The sequence below is a fragment of the Macrosteles quadrilineatus genome, unplaced genomic scaffold, assembly GCF_028750875.1.
Source record: "Macrosteles quadrilineatus isolate MER2022 unplaced genomic scaffold, UCM_ALF_1.0 Scaffold_3__2_contigs__length_128488019, whole genome shotgun sequence".
NCBI classification, from domain to species: Eukaryota; Metazoa; Arthropoda; class Insecta; order Hemiptera; family Cicadellidae; genus Macrosteles; species Macrosteles quadrilineatus.
In genome coordinates, this window is record NW_026542596.1 from 9,658,376 (window position 1) to 9,672,366 (window position 13,991).

Sequence of the window (13,991 nt, forward strand, 5' to 3'; positions counted from 1 at the left end):
GTAATCTGTTCCTTTATCGTTATGGCTATGGGAGGCGACAATCGTCCTTGGTTAATGGCACAACAAGGCTATTAAGTTCGAAAATGGCTTCTCAACAAATCTATTGTGGTATAACGAGCCACCTAACGTCTTTCGGTCCATTTTGTTTGTGACCCGCATTTCCGTTTTATCGGAACCCTTGTCGTCTTTTGGGGGCTTAGGCGATTATGTTTATTGGAGGCGTAAATATTTCGTAACTATGAAAAGCTAGGCACATAAACGCGGATATTGGGTCTGTGAAATATTTTGGGATTAGGTTTTTAGTATGGCCGATAACTACTGGAATAATCTGGAATAACTGGAATAATACTACTGTTGTTTATTGTCACATTGAGTAACAACAAAACTGTTAATTCGTGGTGACACATTATTTGAAAGTTTTTCAAAGCACCAGGCTACTTGCAATAATTGCATTTAGCTGGTTGCAGTTTGTATGAATTCTTACCAAATATCTACGTATAAATTTCCGAAAAAATATTTTACTAATTTAATGTATACAAATGTTTTTTGCCCATAAACATTTACGTTATTTGTCCTTAAATTTCAAGTGTTAAACTTACTAATAATGATTAAAATCATTACTATTGTATTATCATCTGACAATACAAAATGTAATCTACCCGTTCAAGTAGAGGCCTACGGTTAACTAGGTGGCGTTTGCAGAGGCATCCACAAAATTGAGCGGCCGTCATCAAGGGTTTATATTATATTGTTTTGTCATACTGAAATAAAAACAGTCGTTTTTAATGCATGCGTTGCAGGTATAAAGTAGCATTTTTACTCTTTAGGGAGTAATAATATTTTTTAGCCTCTATGGAGTAAAAATCAGCTGTTGTCAACTCGTAATGTTGATTCGTGCTTCGTAATCATTTTAACCTACAGTCTACAGTATCTTCCCATAGCATTTTAGCATTGCAGATACATTAATCCATTCCCACACTCATTACTGCTCACCTTTACTACTTCCTTCACCACCCCTACGTCGTGGACCTGTTTCCCTCTCTTCCCATAGCATTTTAGGATTGCAGATACATTATTGTAATTGCCAAAGACAGTTCCCACACTCTGTACTGCAAGCCTTACTACTTCCTTCACCATTTCCTACGTCTTAGACCTGTTTCCTTCCCTTATCGTAGCATTTAAGTATTAGCATTGACTATATATTGGTATATTGCCTATATAATGGTATTAGATACATTTATCTAACTGCCCAAACGGTTCCCGCACTCTGCACTGCCAGCCTTTAATACTTCCTTCACCACTTCCTACGTCGTGGGGCCTGTTTCCTTCCCTTCTCTTAGCATTTTAGGATTGAAGATACATTAACCTAACTGACACAGACGGTTCTCACACTATGCTCATACTTTACTAATTCCTAATCCACTTCCTACATCGTGGACCTGTCTTCATCACTTTCCATAGCATTTTAGTATTTTAGATACGTTAATCTAATTGCCACGAACATTGCCCACATTCCACACTGCTAGCCTTTACTACTTCTTTCACCATTTTCTATGTCGTGGGCATGCTTCCATCCCTTCTCATAGCATTTCAGCATTGCAGATACATTAATCTAACTGCTACAAACGGTTTCCAGTTCCCACACTCCACACTGCTCACCTTACTACTTCCTTCACCTATTCTTACGTCGCGGGCCTTTTTCCCTCTGTTCCCATAGAATTTTAAGATTGTAGATACCTTAATCTAATCGTCATAAACAGTTCCCACACTCCGGATACAGCTCGCCTTGACTACTTCCTTCACCACTTCCTACGTCTCGGACCTGTTTCCCTCCCTACCCTAAGCATTATTGGATTGCAAATACCTTAATCTATTGGCCATAAACATATCCCACACTCCGAACAACTCGCCATTACTACTTCCTTCGCCACTTCCTACGTCACCGACCTGATTCCCTCCCTTTCCATAACATTTTAGGATTACAGATACCTTAATCTAATCGTCATAAACAGTTCCCACACTCCGAAAAACTCGCCTTTACTACTCCCTTCATCACTTTCTACGTCACAGACCTATTTACCTCCCTTCCCTTAGCATTATTGGATTAAAAATACCTTAATCTATTGGTCATAAACTCATCCCATACTCCGGACAACTCGCCTTTACTACTTCCTTCACCACTTCCTACGTCACAGACCTGTTTTCCTCCCTTCCCCTAGCATTTTAGGATTGCATATTCCTCAATCTAATCGTCATAAACAGTTCCCACACTCCGGACAACTCGCCTTCACTACTTCCTTCACCACTTCCTACGTCACGGGCATGTTTTCCTCCCTTTCCATTCTATATCATTTTAGGTTGCAAATACCTTTATCTAATCGTCATAAACAGTTTCCACACTCCAGACAGCTCGCCTTGACTACTTCCTTCATCAATTCCTACGTCACGGACCCGTTTTCCTCCCTTCCCATAGAATTTTAGGAATGCAGATACCTTAATCTAATCGTCATAAACAGTTCCCACACTCCGGACAGCTCGCCTTGACTACTTCCTTCACCACTTCCTACGTCGCGGACCCGTTTTCCTCCCTTCCCATAGAATTTTAGGAATGCAGATACCTAAATCTAATAATCTTCATAAACAGTTTCCACACTCCAGACTGCTCACCTTTACTACTTCCTTCACCACTTCCTACGTCACGGACCTCAAGCTAGTGTCGTCATTTGATTATATTTATGATCCATACCGTTTCTGTTCTAATATCTGTGGATTAATGCTATCAGCTATTTCTTCATCTACTGCATTCAAGAGTCAACAGCTGATCATATGTTTTTGTTTATGTGTCAAATACTGCTTCCATAAGGATTACATTGAAACTTTGAGACCCAGTGGGGCGGATTCCTGAGAGACTTTTTTTACGCCATATAGATGTTGGCACTCACCGATATGGTCTTTATCACCATGCAAAATTTGAAAACGATTGATTCAGCCGTCTAGGAGGAGTTTGCGTATTACGAAATGCATAAGAGTCGACGTATAAGAGCTTCGCTCGCTTCGCTCGCTCCGCTCAATAAATGTACAGTATATGAAAAAATCTAAATTTTCAAAGGTGTAATAGCATACTTGTAGAAGAAAATGTATAAACAACTAAACTAGACTGAAAAGACACATTTAAGGCACCATAAGTGATTTTCAAAACCCCGGAAACACATAGAAATGTGTAAACAACTCTTGAACGAAAACCTTTCAACAACCTCACTTTGTGAAATCAGACAGACACTGAAACATCCACTACCACAAAGCATCTTTTCAGCCACGATTCCTCAGGAAGTCTTGCTCAAACCATTAAGGATTCCTTTATTGTTCGTATATTGCGTAACAATCGAATCCTTGGGCCACTGTGTCCTTAGAAGCGGATAATAACGTCTTAAACATCGCTAGGATACCGGGGTATTGGGTTTCAGAACACTTATCTGTTTAGGCCAGTAGCCATTGTGTCGACTACCTGGATGTCTTGTGTTTGTTGCCTCTTTTTTGCCTCCCGCGTGCACGTGTTCCATGGTCAATATGCCTTCAACCGCCACTCTACCCCGGCCCAAGATTAGTTTGGTGCTAAGTTGCTAAGACATTTTGACCTGGGCGATAGACAGAGTTTCAGAGTTTATTATTGTAAGGTCTTTGAGGTTCTAGAAGATGAATTTGATTTGGTTGAAATTGATTTCAAGTAGAAACCTGGGGGACGGAGGATGTTATTTGTAGCCATCGTAACACTTAATAATGTTGGATGCTAATATTATTAGTTTTACCAAATTGTAACAGGAAAACAATGATGTGTATTTCAACTATGACATGAATGAAGGAATAATGAATAATTTAAACAGTGAGATGCCTTGTGTAAATATGTTGGGGGCCAATATCTGCTGTGTTACCAACTGATAAAAACATAAGAAAGGCTACGGGTACAATATTTGGTTCACTTATTAGAGAAGATTGGCCGTAAGCGTAAGTTAATACTTCTCTCTGAGCATAGTAAATTGATCTCCCCAAGACGAGATGAGTCCTGACATTGACTATATACCTCTACTCGGTGTAAAAGTGTAGAGGTGTATAGTCAATGGTCCTGACGTCAAGCTGTTGCAACTAAATATTTTTTGAAAAAAGCTTAAATGCTCCTACCTGTCGGTGACTTTTATTGTGTTCAGCAAAATATAATTTGTAAATGTTAATGGTTTGGGTTTTCTAATATGATCCCTTATTCATCTAGCATGCATAATTAAGTACATTTGCGTACATGTGACGCAAAATGATATTTCTTTCACGCCCTGTCGTAAAAAATAACAACCAGATTCATATAAATACATAGCTGAGAATTTAGTTAGTTCAAGTATAACAAATAGTTATTAAAACTAAACATCCCAAATCGCGCTTATTAATAATTTATGACTATTGTATAACATAATATTTGAACCCAATAAGTGATAATATTTAGGCTACTGATCAGACAAAGGGTAATTCTTACCTTATCAGTGCACCGGAAATTAAATTTTAGTCTTTCAATATGTAGGAAATAACGCCCTGATTCTGAAAATGATAGTTTTTCCCGCGTAAAACGTCGGAAACCCTCAGAAAAGCAGAAAACGGAAAAAACTACATTTTTGTTGAAATAGGTCATGTGGGTACTCAAATTAACCGGTAGAGCGAGCTGGACAAGAATATGCAAGATACGGAAAAGCGTTGGTTAAGTTAGGTTGGGTTGGGTTAGGTTAGGTTGGGTTAGATTAGGTTGGGTTAGGTTAGGTTATCAATAACATTGATAGCGTTTTTCCGGCCGTATCTCCGTTAATATCCATCGGATCTTAAAAATTCTTGCATATTCCAGACCGATTTCGGCGTAAAAAATATTATAAGTTTTTCTTTTTTTCCGTGGTTTTCCGACGTTTTGCACGAAAAAACTATCATTTTCAGAATCAGGGCGTTATTAAAAAAGAACACATTATGTAAAAGGAAAATTTAATTTTTTCTGCGGGTGCACTGAGAAGTTAAGAATTACCAGACAAAGATTACCAAACGCTATAATAACACTAGGCCTACTGTATAACATAATAGACAGTCGATAAAAATGTTCTTTGTCACAGAGTCTTCCTTAGTCAAGATTTAAAACTCGGGAAGTATACGAAGGAAACGATTCTCCTTTGAAAATATCCAAGAGGTTAAAATAACTACTACTGGCCACATAGCTACGAAGTAATAACTACATTTTTCAAATGTACGTTTAAAAGGTAAGATGGTAAATAAAAAACATACACATTCATCCAAAGACTATTACAAACATATCACCAACAAAACCCCCCTTGCAAGAGCTGTAACAAGATTGCATCTAAGTCTAATAAATCTGATCAGGCAGGTGCGCAATTTCTACTTTATACTCAGTGGCAGCCAGTATTTATTGTTGCGACAACATGGATGCTAGACGGAGACCACCAGAGAAAGATTGTCTTGCAGATAGTAAGATGAAGTGCTTCCTATCCAAGTGAAGGGAATGCCTATGTCAGCATGCTAAATCTCTTTATCCATCCTACTAGGAATTTTCTGTACTGTAATTCAATATATTCAAATCATTTAAAATATAAACAAACTTTCCAATCTAAGTGGAAATTCTGTATGTAGTATTTCAGATGCAGTGCTGTATGTCCAGAAGAATCTTCAATCATGATATCATAGAAAATATGTTATTAATGATTTTAAAATATTATAATTTTAAATATTTGTATGCTTACTCCAGTGATAATGAAAATCAAGGGATATTAACCAAGTAACATTATTAATCGTAAAAACTGTTTACATGCACCAATGTCAGAGGTATTCTAAGTATGTGAAGGTTTTAAATGATGTGCGACATTTTAAATAATTGGGCAATAAGTATGCAATACACAGTATTGATTTTAGGCCAAACTAGTCATAGACAAGTACTAAACATTGTTAGAATTGGAAATGTCATTGAAGGTCCCTAAAACTGATTGAAAGTAAAATAAAAAAATCACGGACTTATCAAAATAAAGAATTGTGAAATTGATCACAAAATCTATTGACGTATGTTAATAAGATAGGGAGGAGGCAAAATTATGAAAAATAAGAGGTTATCATTTTAGTTGATAATCCGGCCTGACACACAACGAACACGTACGAGATTAAAAAAGTGTAATAATAGAAGACGATAATCAGCGATGACAAAAAACTTAAGTTTGATGCAGATTAAATTGTTACAATTGCATTTAGTGCCAATGATCCTTTAGTCATGGAAAATACTTTTAAGGAAATCTCATCTGTAAATATGATTTGATAAATAAAACTTTTTGACAAAGTTATTTTATTTTGGAAAGCTTTGTGAAATTTCAATTCAATAGCACAATAAGAGATTGGACCAATAATAGTGTATTGCTGTATGTTCACTTCTACAGATGAATAAAGGAGTATTGCCTTCATTGGATACCACTGAACTTAAAATATAATTCTTCCAAATAAAATACTGGGTATACTAAAATGAAAATTATATCTCCTTGACCAGCAGAGAGTTTTTTAGTATTTTCTTAAATGTTTCTTATCATTAAAATATACTTCACCTTTACCTCTCACCTAACACAAGTTTCTAAACCAACGCTTGTAGAGACAAACCTTATAGCTCAGTACTCTCCGGTTAAAATCCTCACTAATCAGCATCAACCCTTAAACATTTTAAAAGAAAACAATGTGCGTTTTATACGATTGTAATGATTTATCACTACCCAATTGGTTCAATGTGTTTTACAAAATTTGGTATTGGTAGTGCTCTGTAATTTGGACTAATAAAACTTGTTCCTCTATTCAGGTTTAATTATCTAAGTCACCTATTGAATTAAACTAGACCTAAATTAAATGTACAATGTCTAATCTGAAGGATTTTACAATACACATTTATTTAATAATAGACTTAAAAAATAGATAGGACAATGATAATGAATGGAGTTTGATAATTTAAATGAACAAATACAGGGTCGCCATCTTGGTTAGCCTAGCTCAGTAAATCAGAAAAATGAGTTTACAAAAAGTTAATAAGTTTAATTACATATATTCTCAGGGAGGGGAACTCGGCAGACTCAACAGATCTTCAAATATTTGATTTATTTAGATATTCAATAATATAGGCTTGGATGGGTAAAGTAAATCGTCCAACAATAAATTGAGTAGGTAATTAGCAAAGGTTGAATTTAGTTAAAATTGTTTTTCTAATTTAAATATTCTTGCTGGTATAGAGATATAGTTTTTTTTTTTTTGTAAATTAAGTTTGATTAGATTGAAAATAAAATACGTCTTGGTTAAGAAATTTCTTGAAGTAGGATAAGCCTAATAGTCAGAAAATGGAGAGTTCTCACCAGGTTGGTTCTTCAGTTAGTAACAGTGTAAATTAATAAAAATCTTGATGTGGCAGTACGAATTTAAAATAGAAAAATAAAATATATATAATGGCTAACTCTTCCGTTGTTAGTGTTAAAAAATTTTCATCACTTTGACTTTATTTAAATGTTAGGGATTATACCCTCACTGAATTTAAGATGTTCAAGCTGCCATGTCCTAATGGAGTAGAAGGAAATTTGTATTTTCACCCAGGATGTTCATGGTTCATTGTTGTAGCCAGCTGTCTTCTTTCTTCATAAGTTAAAGGAACATCAATTGCACATGCACTAATAATCAGGCTTTTGGATAATAATTCAATGTTGGGGTTTTAGAACTAATTTATACCATATTAATAATTTTGGATAAAAGTGTTATTGCAACTACAGGTTTTTATTAACAATAATATATTTTGTTGAATATATACAATATAGGCTATTTTAAAATGCGATGATGGTTTCTGAGGGGTGATTAAAGGATAATATAATTTAAATTTACCATACATTTTCTGACAATTTAGTTAAATAGAATATATGGCTAATTTTGGTACAATCAAAGGAGTAAAATTATATAACTAAAAGAATTAATGAAGTAGTGAATGGGCTTTAAATGGCATGTAACACTGCAATTTATAGGAGTGTTATACTGTATTAGAGGTGGCTGTGGATAAACCAATGGCTGAACCCAACGAAGGTTAATACTAAGGTTAACGAAGCTGTTGCACTAATTCACAATTCAACTGACGTTTACATGTTTGTTAATACAGTACTGTTTTACCACATCACCAACGCCGCGACGAGGCGACTATGCTCCAACCCCCGTGACTATGTTTCAACTGTCTCAAATCTTTATTTTACTGGCAAGTATTTAAATTAAATCAACCTAGAAACTCAGATATTTACGTTACAAAAACACGTTGCAGTGTTACACACAAAAGTAAACACGTCCTGACTTTCTCCTCCGCGAAGGACACTCCTCATTAATCAGTATTTACCGATGACGCGGGTGTGGGGGGGGGGCAGTGGCAGGTGCGCTTCTCACGGTCCAGGCCAGGCAGGAAACACAAGATATCATTATCTCTTGCTGCCCAGATTGCCTATCAGTGTAATGGCCTGTTTGCCACACGTGCAGACTGCAGCCACAGTCACGGACTGACGGACTCACTTACACTCTTGTCAAATAAACCCACTCTCTTTCTGTCCCAGTACCAATGGACGTTGGATTTTTTAAAAGTAAAACCATAGTGGCCCTGGGTAGACCGGGATTGCGCCTGTTATGTGAGGGTTCAAAAGGTCAGGCTGGCACGCACCGGGATTGCGCCAACGCCACCCAGGTGGCCGGATAATCGGGTGGAATATGGAATGTAACCTAACCTAAACTAGCCTTAACCTAACCTAGCCTTAACATAACCTAGCCTTAACCTAACCTAACCCGATAGAGAAGGAAGAAACTAAGGAAGTATTGGCGCAATGACGGTGCAGTTTTTTTTTTGGGGGGGGGGGTAAATTTGGTAGTGACGCTTTGCCGGTGTCTACAACAAGGCCCTATTGGCGCAATCCCGGTGGGCCGGTTGACCTCACTTCGAAAGAAGTGGACATGTCTCGTAGTTTTTTACATTAAAAAATCTATTTTCGATCATGGTTCCGATTTAATATTCCTATTAATTAGTAAAAAAACTACCCGTCTCAAAGGACTAATATTATATTTTTGATTGAATGTCCTAGCCTACACATTGCTTGTGTAATAAACTGCTTCCCAAACGTCCTCACACTCTTGTCAAATAAACCATCTCTATCAAAAGGACGTTTGATTTTTATTGCAAATTCACAGTAGCCAAGATCGTTTCTTTGTTAGATGGAAAAGTGGACTTGTTTCGTAATCAAATTCAACTTAACTTCCTTATGATTACTCTCTGATTGAAATTACGATTATTTGTTTAACTCGATCCGGCTGAAAGAAATATTTTTCGGGTAATAGAATATTGGAAATGTTTGAAACACTGCCTGGCGGACTCACACTTTTGTTAAATATACACTCTCCCTCTTTCTAAAAAAAATATTTTGCTTATTAATGTGAAATAAAAGTTCCTTCTTCCTCTCTTTGTAATATAATATAGTAATGTACACATACCTTGTCTCAAATATCAAAAAGTTAGTAGTTACTTTTGATTGGTTCTTACAATTATTTTTATGGACAATGAAATGTTACGATTATTTTGTGATAAACGATCTGGCAAAAAAACATTATGTTACATGACCATTACATGAACATTACAATCGCATGACCAAAAGAATATAGTAATAATTTTAGTAATAAAAAAATCCAGCTCAAAGGACTAATTTTTCACAATTTTATGTTGCAAGGCCTATTGTACATTTCTGTTATTTAACAGAATATATAAAAATCCGGCTTCTAGGAGAAACTTTAAAAATTTACAGAATGACGTTATTAACTGAATATCTATTATTTTAGTGTCGTTTGCCGACGTTAATACTCAATACAAATGTATTTGACAGGTCATTTTATCATTAGCAATTTTGTAAATAATAGCCTATTACGAAATGAATAATTGTTAACAAAACCACGTAATAGCTCCTTAATTTACCCTCAACATGTTGTTTAAAATACTGTTTAAAAATTTTGACAGCAAATTAGTTGTGAAATATTTTTCTTGCTTTCCTAAACAATACTTCTGATCTGTTTCAGTTAGCAGTTAGACTAATACATTTTATTAAACTAAAAATATATCTAAAAGTCAATTACAAAATCAATCACACAATTCTAGCAGGTTACTAGCCACAAATAAATGACCAGCACCGATTGTAGCTAGAGGGTGTAATTTATATCTGCCCGAGATGACCCGGTACAGCCCCTATACGCCCAGAGCCCTCAGCGTGTAGGCGTGGTGGGTGCGCCCAGGGCGTAGAGGCGTATGTGTGGTCTACCGCCCAAACCCGCCCTTAGCTACCGGCGTTACCCCGAGGGTACATCCCTTCCGCTGCCCCAAACCCAATTTCGGTCTTGATTACAACTCATCTCTACCCCGTCGCACCTCTACAGATAAATAACGGGTTTCGGCCAAATTTGGCTCCCGAAAATGAATTACTACGGTCCCTTCCGTGCGAAGGTGATTAATCTAATGACTGGAATCAAAGGGTAGTTTTTCAGCAACCCTTTCCGGGTAAATTGATAGTGCCTCAGGCCTCAGTCTCATCCCAGCCTCAGGTGCATGATGTAAACAAAGGGAATTTGTAACTTCCTCACGTTCTGGACTACTTGTTTAATCACTGCATGCTACTTGTCATGCATTACAGTACTGCGGCTTCTGTGGTCGGTTATGTTAACCAGAAGATAATCAATAAGCTCTTTTGGACTCTACAATACACGTTACAGATATGATTTCATTCCACCTGAACTTCTAGAACTTATTCGATAAAAACATACTTAGGAAAATTTTTCGGAAGTTGGGCCAGGAGTTTGGAGTTGAAACAATTCAGACCTTTCAATATATATGTACTAGCTGGCCCGACAGACGTCGTCCTGTCCTAATGTGGATTTTTGTCAATGCTCGTTCATTTTCAAGATGAGCTCCTTCGCATGGCTCAATCACGTCCTGGTTGAAGTTCGCCGCTGCGCTCACTTGCCTTCAAGTTAGCTCGTTCGCTACGCTAACTCACCTCCAGTTGAAGTTCGTTAGCTACGCTCACTCACCTTTTGGTTGCAAATTAGCTGTTGCCATGAATAAAATAAAAATAATAGTGCTGCACCCTGACCCTGTTGGCAAACCTATTAACTTTTTAATGCTATTTAACATCACAGAATCAAATTGTTAAGTTGAACCAGCTGATAAGATTCTTTAATTCCATTTAAATATGACTTCTCATAAGGTTAACATGGGAAACTCCAGAGCCACTGGGGCGGAGCCCTATTGACGGATCTGCACCAAACTTCACACAAAACCATCCTTGAATTATGATTAATAATGCCTGAAAGTTTCATTACAATCTGTCGAGCGGTTTCGGAGTGCATAAAGGATAAACAAACAAACAAACATACATACATTGAATTTTATATATATAGATGTACATACTTTAATGCTAAATGAAATTATTGCAATCCAAAGCTCTAGTCGGTATTCACGTTACATGGTCAAAACAACAGCCTTGTATGTCGGTCATGTTGAAGATTAGTCGCGAAGAATAGCTTAAGACTCAGCCAAAGCTTTCAGCTACACATTTATATCAAAGAAAGCCGACTTAACTTTGGCCAAGAGGCTGCGGACAGTTTGTAGTGACCCAAAGCCAAATAAACAGTTTGCGTATTGAGCCTCTTTAACTTGGTGATCCACGTTATCCTACGGAAATATTGGTTCTGCCATTAACGCAGCAGCCTCAGCACATCCAAGGTGTCAGCGGTCAATGTTTACGCAGATGTTCCGCCCACAAAAGACATCCAGCAAACACGAAAACGGAGCGTCGTCAAAAGAGGGGCCGAAGATTCTAAAGAGGCCTTAAAGAGGGCGATAGACGTATTGTAGCCTTTGAAACGGATTCTCGCTTCTGATTCACTTTTGTCACAGTAATGGATTCTGCCTGGCGCGGATGCTTTTCTCGGTTTCTTCTCGGCTCCTTTGTCATCCTCGGGGTGTAATTGGTGGACGGTGCCGCTGCAGACACAATCGCGCCAATTTGTTTGCACAGTGTCTTCTTTTCTCTTCTCCTCGGCGGCTGGTTTGTGAATTTGTCAGCTCTTGGTCGGCTGGCTGCGAACAACAAGGCTAACTAGCGACTTTGAAGTTTGCTTGTTTGTCACCTCCCGTGGAGAGGCGGTAAAGTTCTAAACAAGAAGCGAAATTGAGTGTCGAGAGTCGATTGTCGGGTTGTTTCGCGTCCTTGGAACTTTCAGTGTGGTGGAAAAGTGGTGCAAAAAGTCGGTTTCAAAGCTACAACAATAAGAATAAGATACTAACCTTGTTTTGTACTGAAAACCTTCTGGTTGCCAGAAATGTGATGGAAGGAATGGTTTAAAGTACACCAGAAAAAATTGAACGATATTGATTGTTTACGAAGTCAGGAACCTCCTGGTATAAGTTGTTGGATATGTGGCACTAAATCTAATTTAGTTCCAGCATCTATCCGTATAAGAACCTTAGTGCAATAAATTGGCTCATGTATACTTAAAGTTTCATTACTTTACACTGTTTACTGTGTGAGGAACATGCAGAAACTAATGAATGATGGACCATTTTTGTAGTTTTTTTCCTAGTGTCTGCAATTGTTTTAATTCAGCTCCTGTCCCCACAATGTCATTTATTTGTATCTTTGTTGTTTGCAGGGGTCATTATTATATATATATATTTTTTTTACATTTCATTGTCATTAACACTTTAAATAGTTGTAAAAGTCTATCCATTCAGACAAGTAAAAAGTATTCATAAATAGCCACAAAGGTGTCAAATACTGTATTACTTAAAATATTAAAAATCGGAAGAATAATGACAAGCCAAACGAATAAGCAGGCAACACAAGTAAAACTTCAAAATGTGAGAAAAGTCCACAAATAAAACTTACCTTGGTTTATTTAACTGGTCTATATCTGATACAGATGATTTTCGTCCAAGACGTTTTAAAATTCCTGCCCAACACAAAAGGGAGTGTTTTACACAATACAATACCGCCTGACCCCATCCACCCCCTGGACACGTCTGTTCTGTCAGAGGGTGATACAATCGGAGACACCTCCACAACAGAAAGACAGATCCAACAGATTTGGGGCAGAAACACCTCTTATTTGATTTCTATCTGGACTCGAGTCCTAAATAAATCAGTCGGGGTGTTTGGAAATTGGACTTTGCTCTCTTTTGTGCGGAATACTTATGTGCTGCAGTGGTTTCTTGATTAATATGTGTTGTTAGTATTGTGTGTTGTATAATAATACAATACACCTTACAAACCTTCACCTTACAATACATCACCTTATTACTACTGGTATACGAAAAAGTTTAAATTATGCTAGTTATTTGTTACGCATGGGATAATGATTTTATTTGTTATATCTGAATGATTGGTACTTTATTAATTTAAAATTGTTAATGCGTTTCGGATGTTCAATCCCCGTTTTTGTAATGAAAAGGGGTTTCAAATACAACAAAAAGTGTCGTTTTCGACGAGTGAAAAATTTGTTGTTTCATTTTTAAAGACAAATTCATATTTTTTAGTTAAACTGAGAGTATTGAAAAATATGATATTCTTTTAAAAATAAAATTGTCGTATCAAATGAAAATGTTTACTATACAAATTGAACGAGATAATCACACAATACAGCTGTTTTGATTGATTTTACATCTTGTATATGAGCAAATCCTATCCAAATTTCGAATAACATTTTCATATACGTACTTTCATATTATCATATTCACCTTCGTATACCTTATTCACATATCCTTTTTAGCGAATTTCCCTATAGGGAAGTAGCTATTACCGTAGGTCTCATGGTAAGACCTAAGCCCGGGACCGATTTACATTTTCATTTTGATGTCCCCAGAGGCCAAAAACACCATTCGT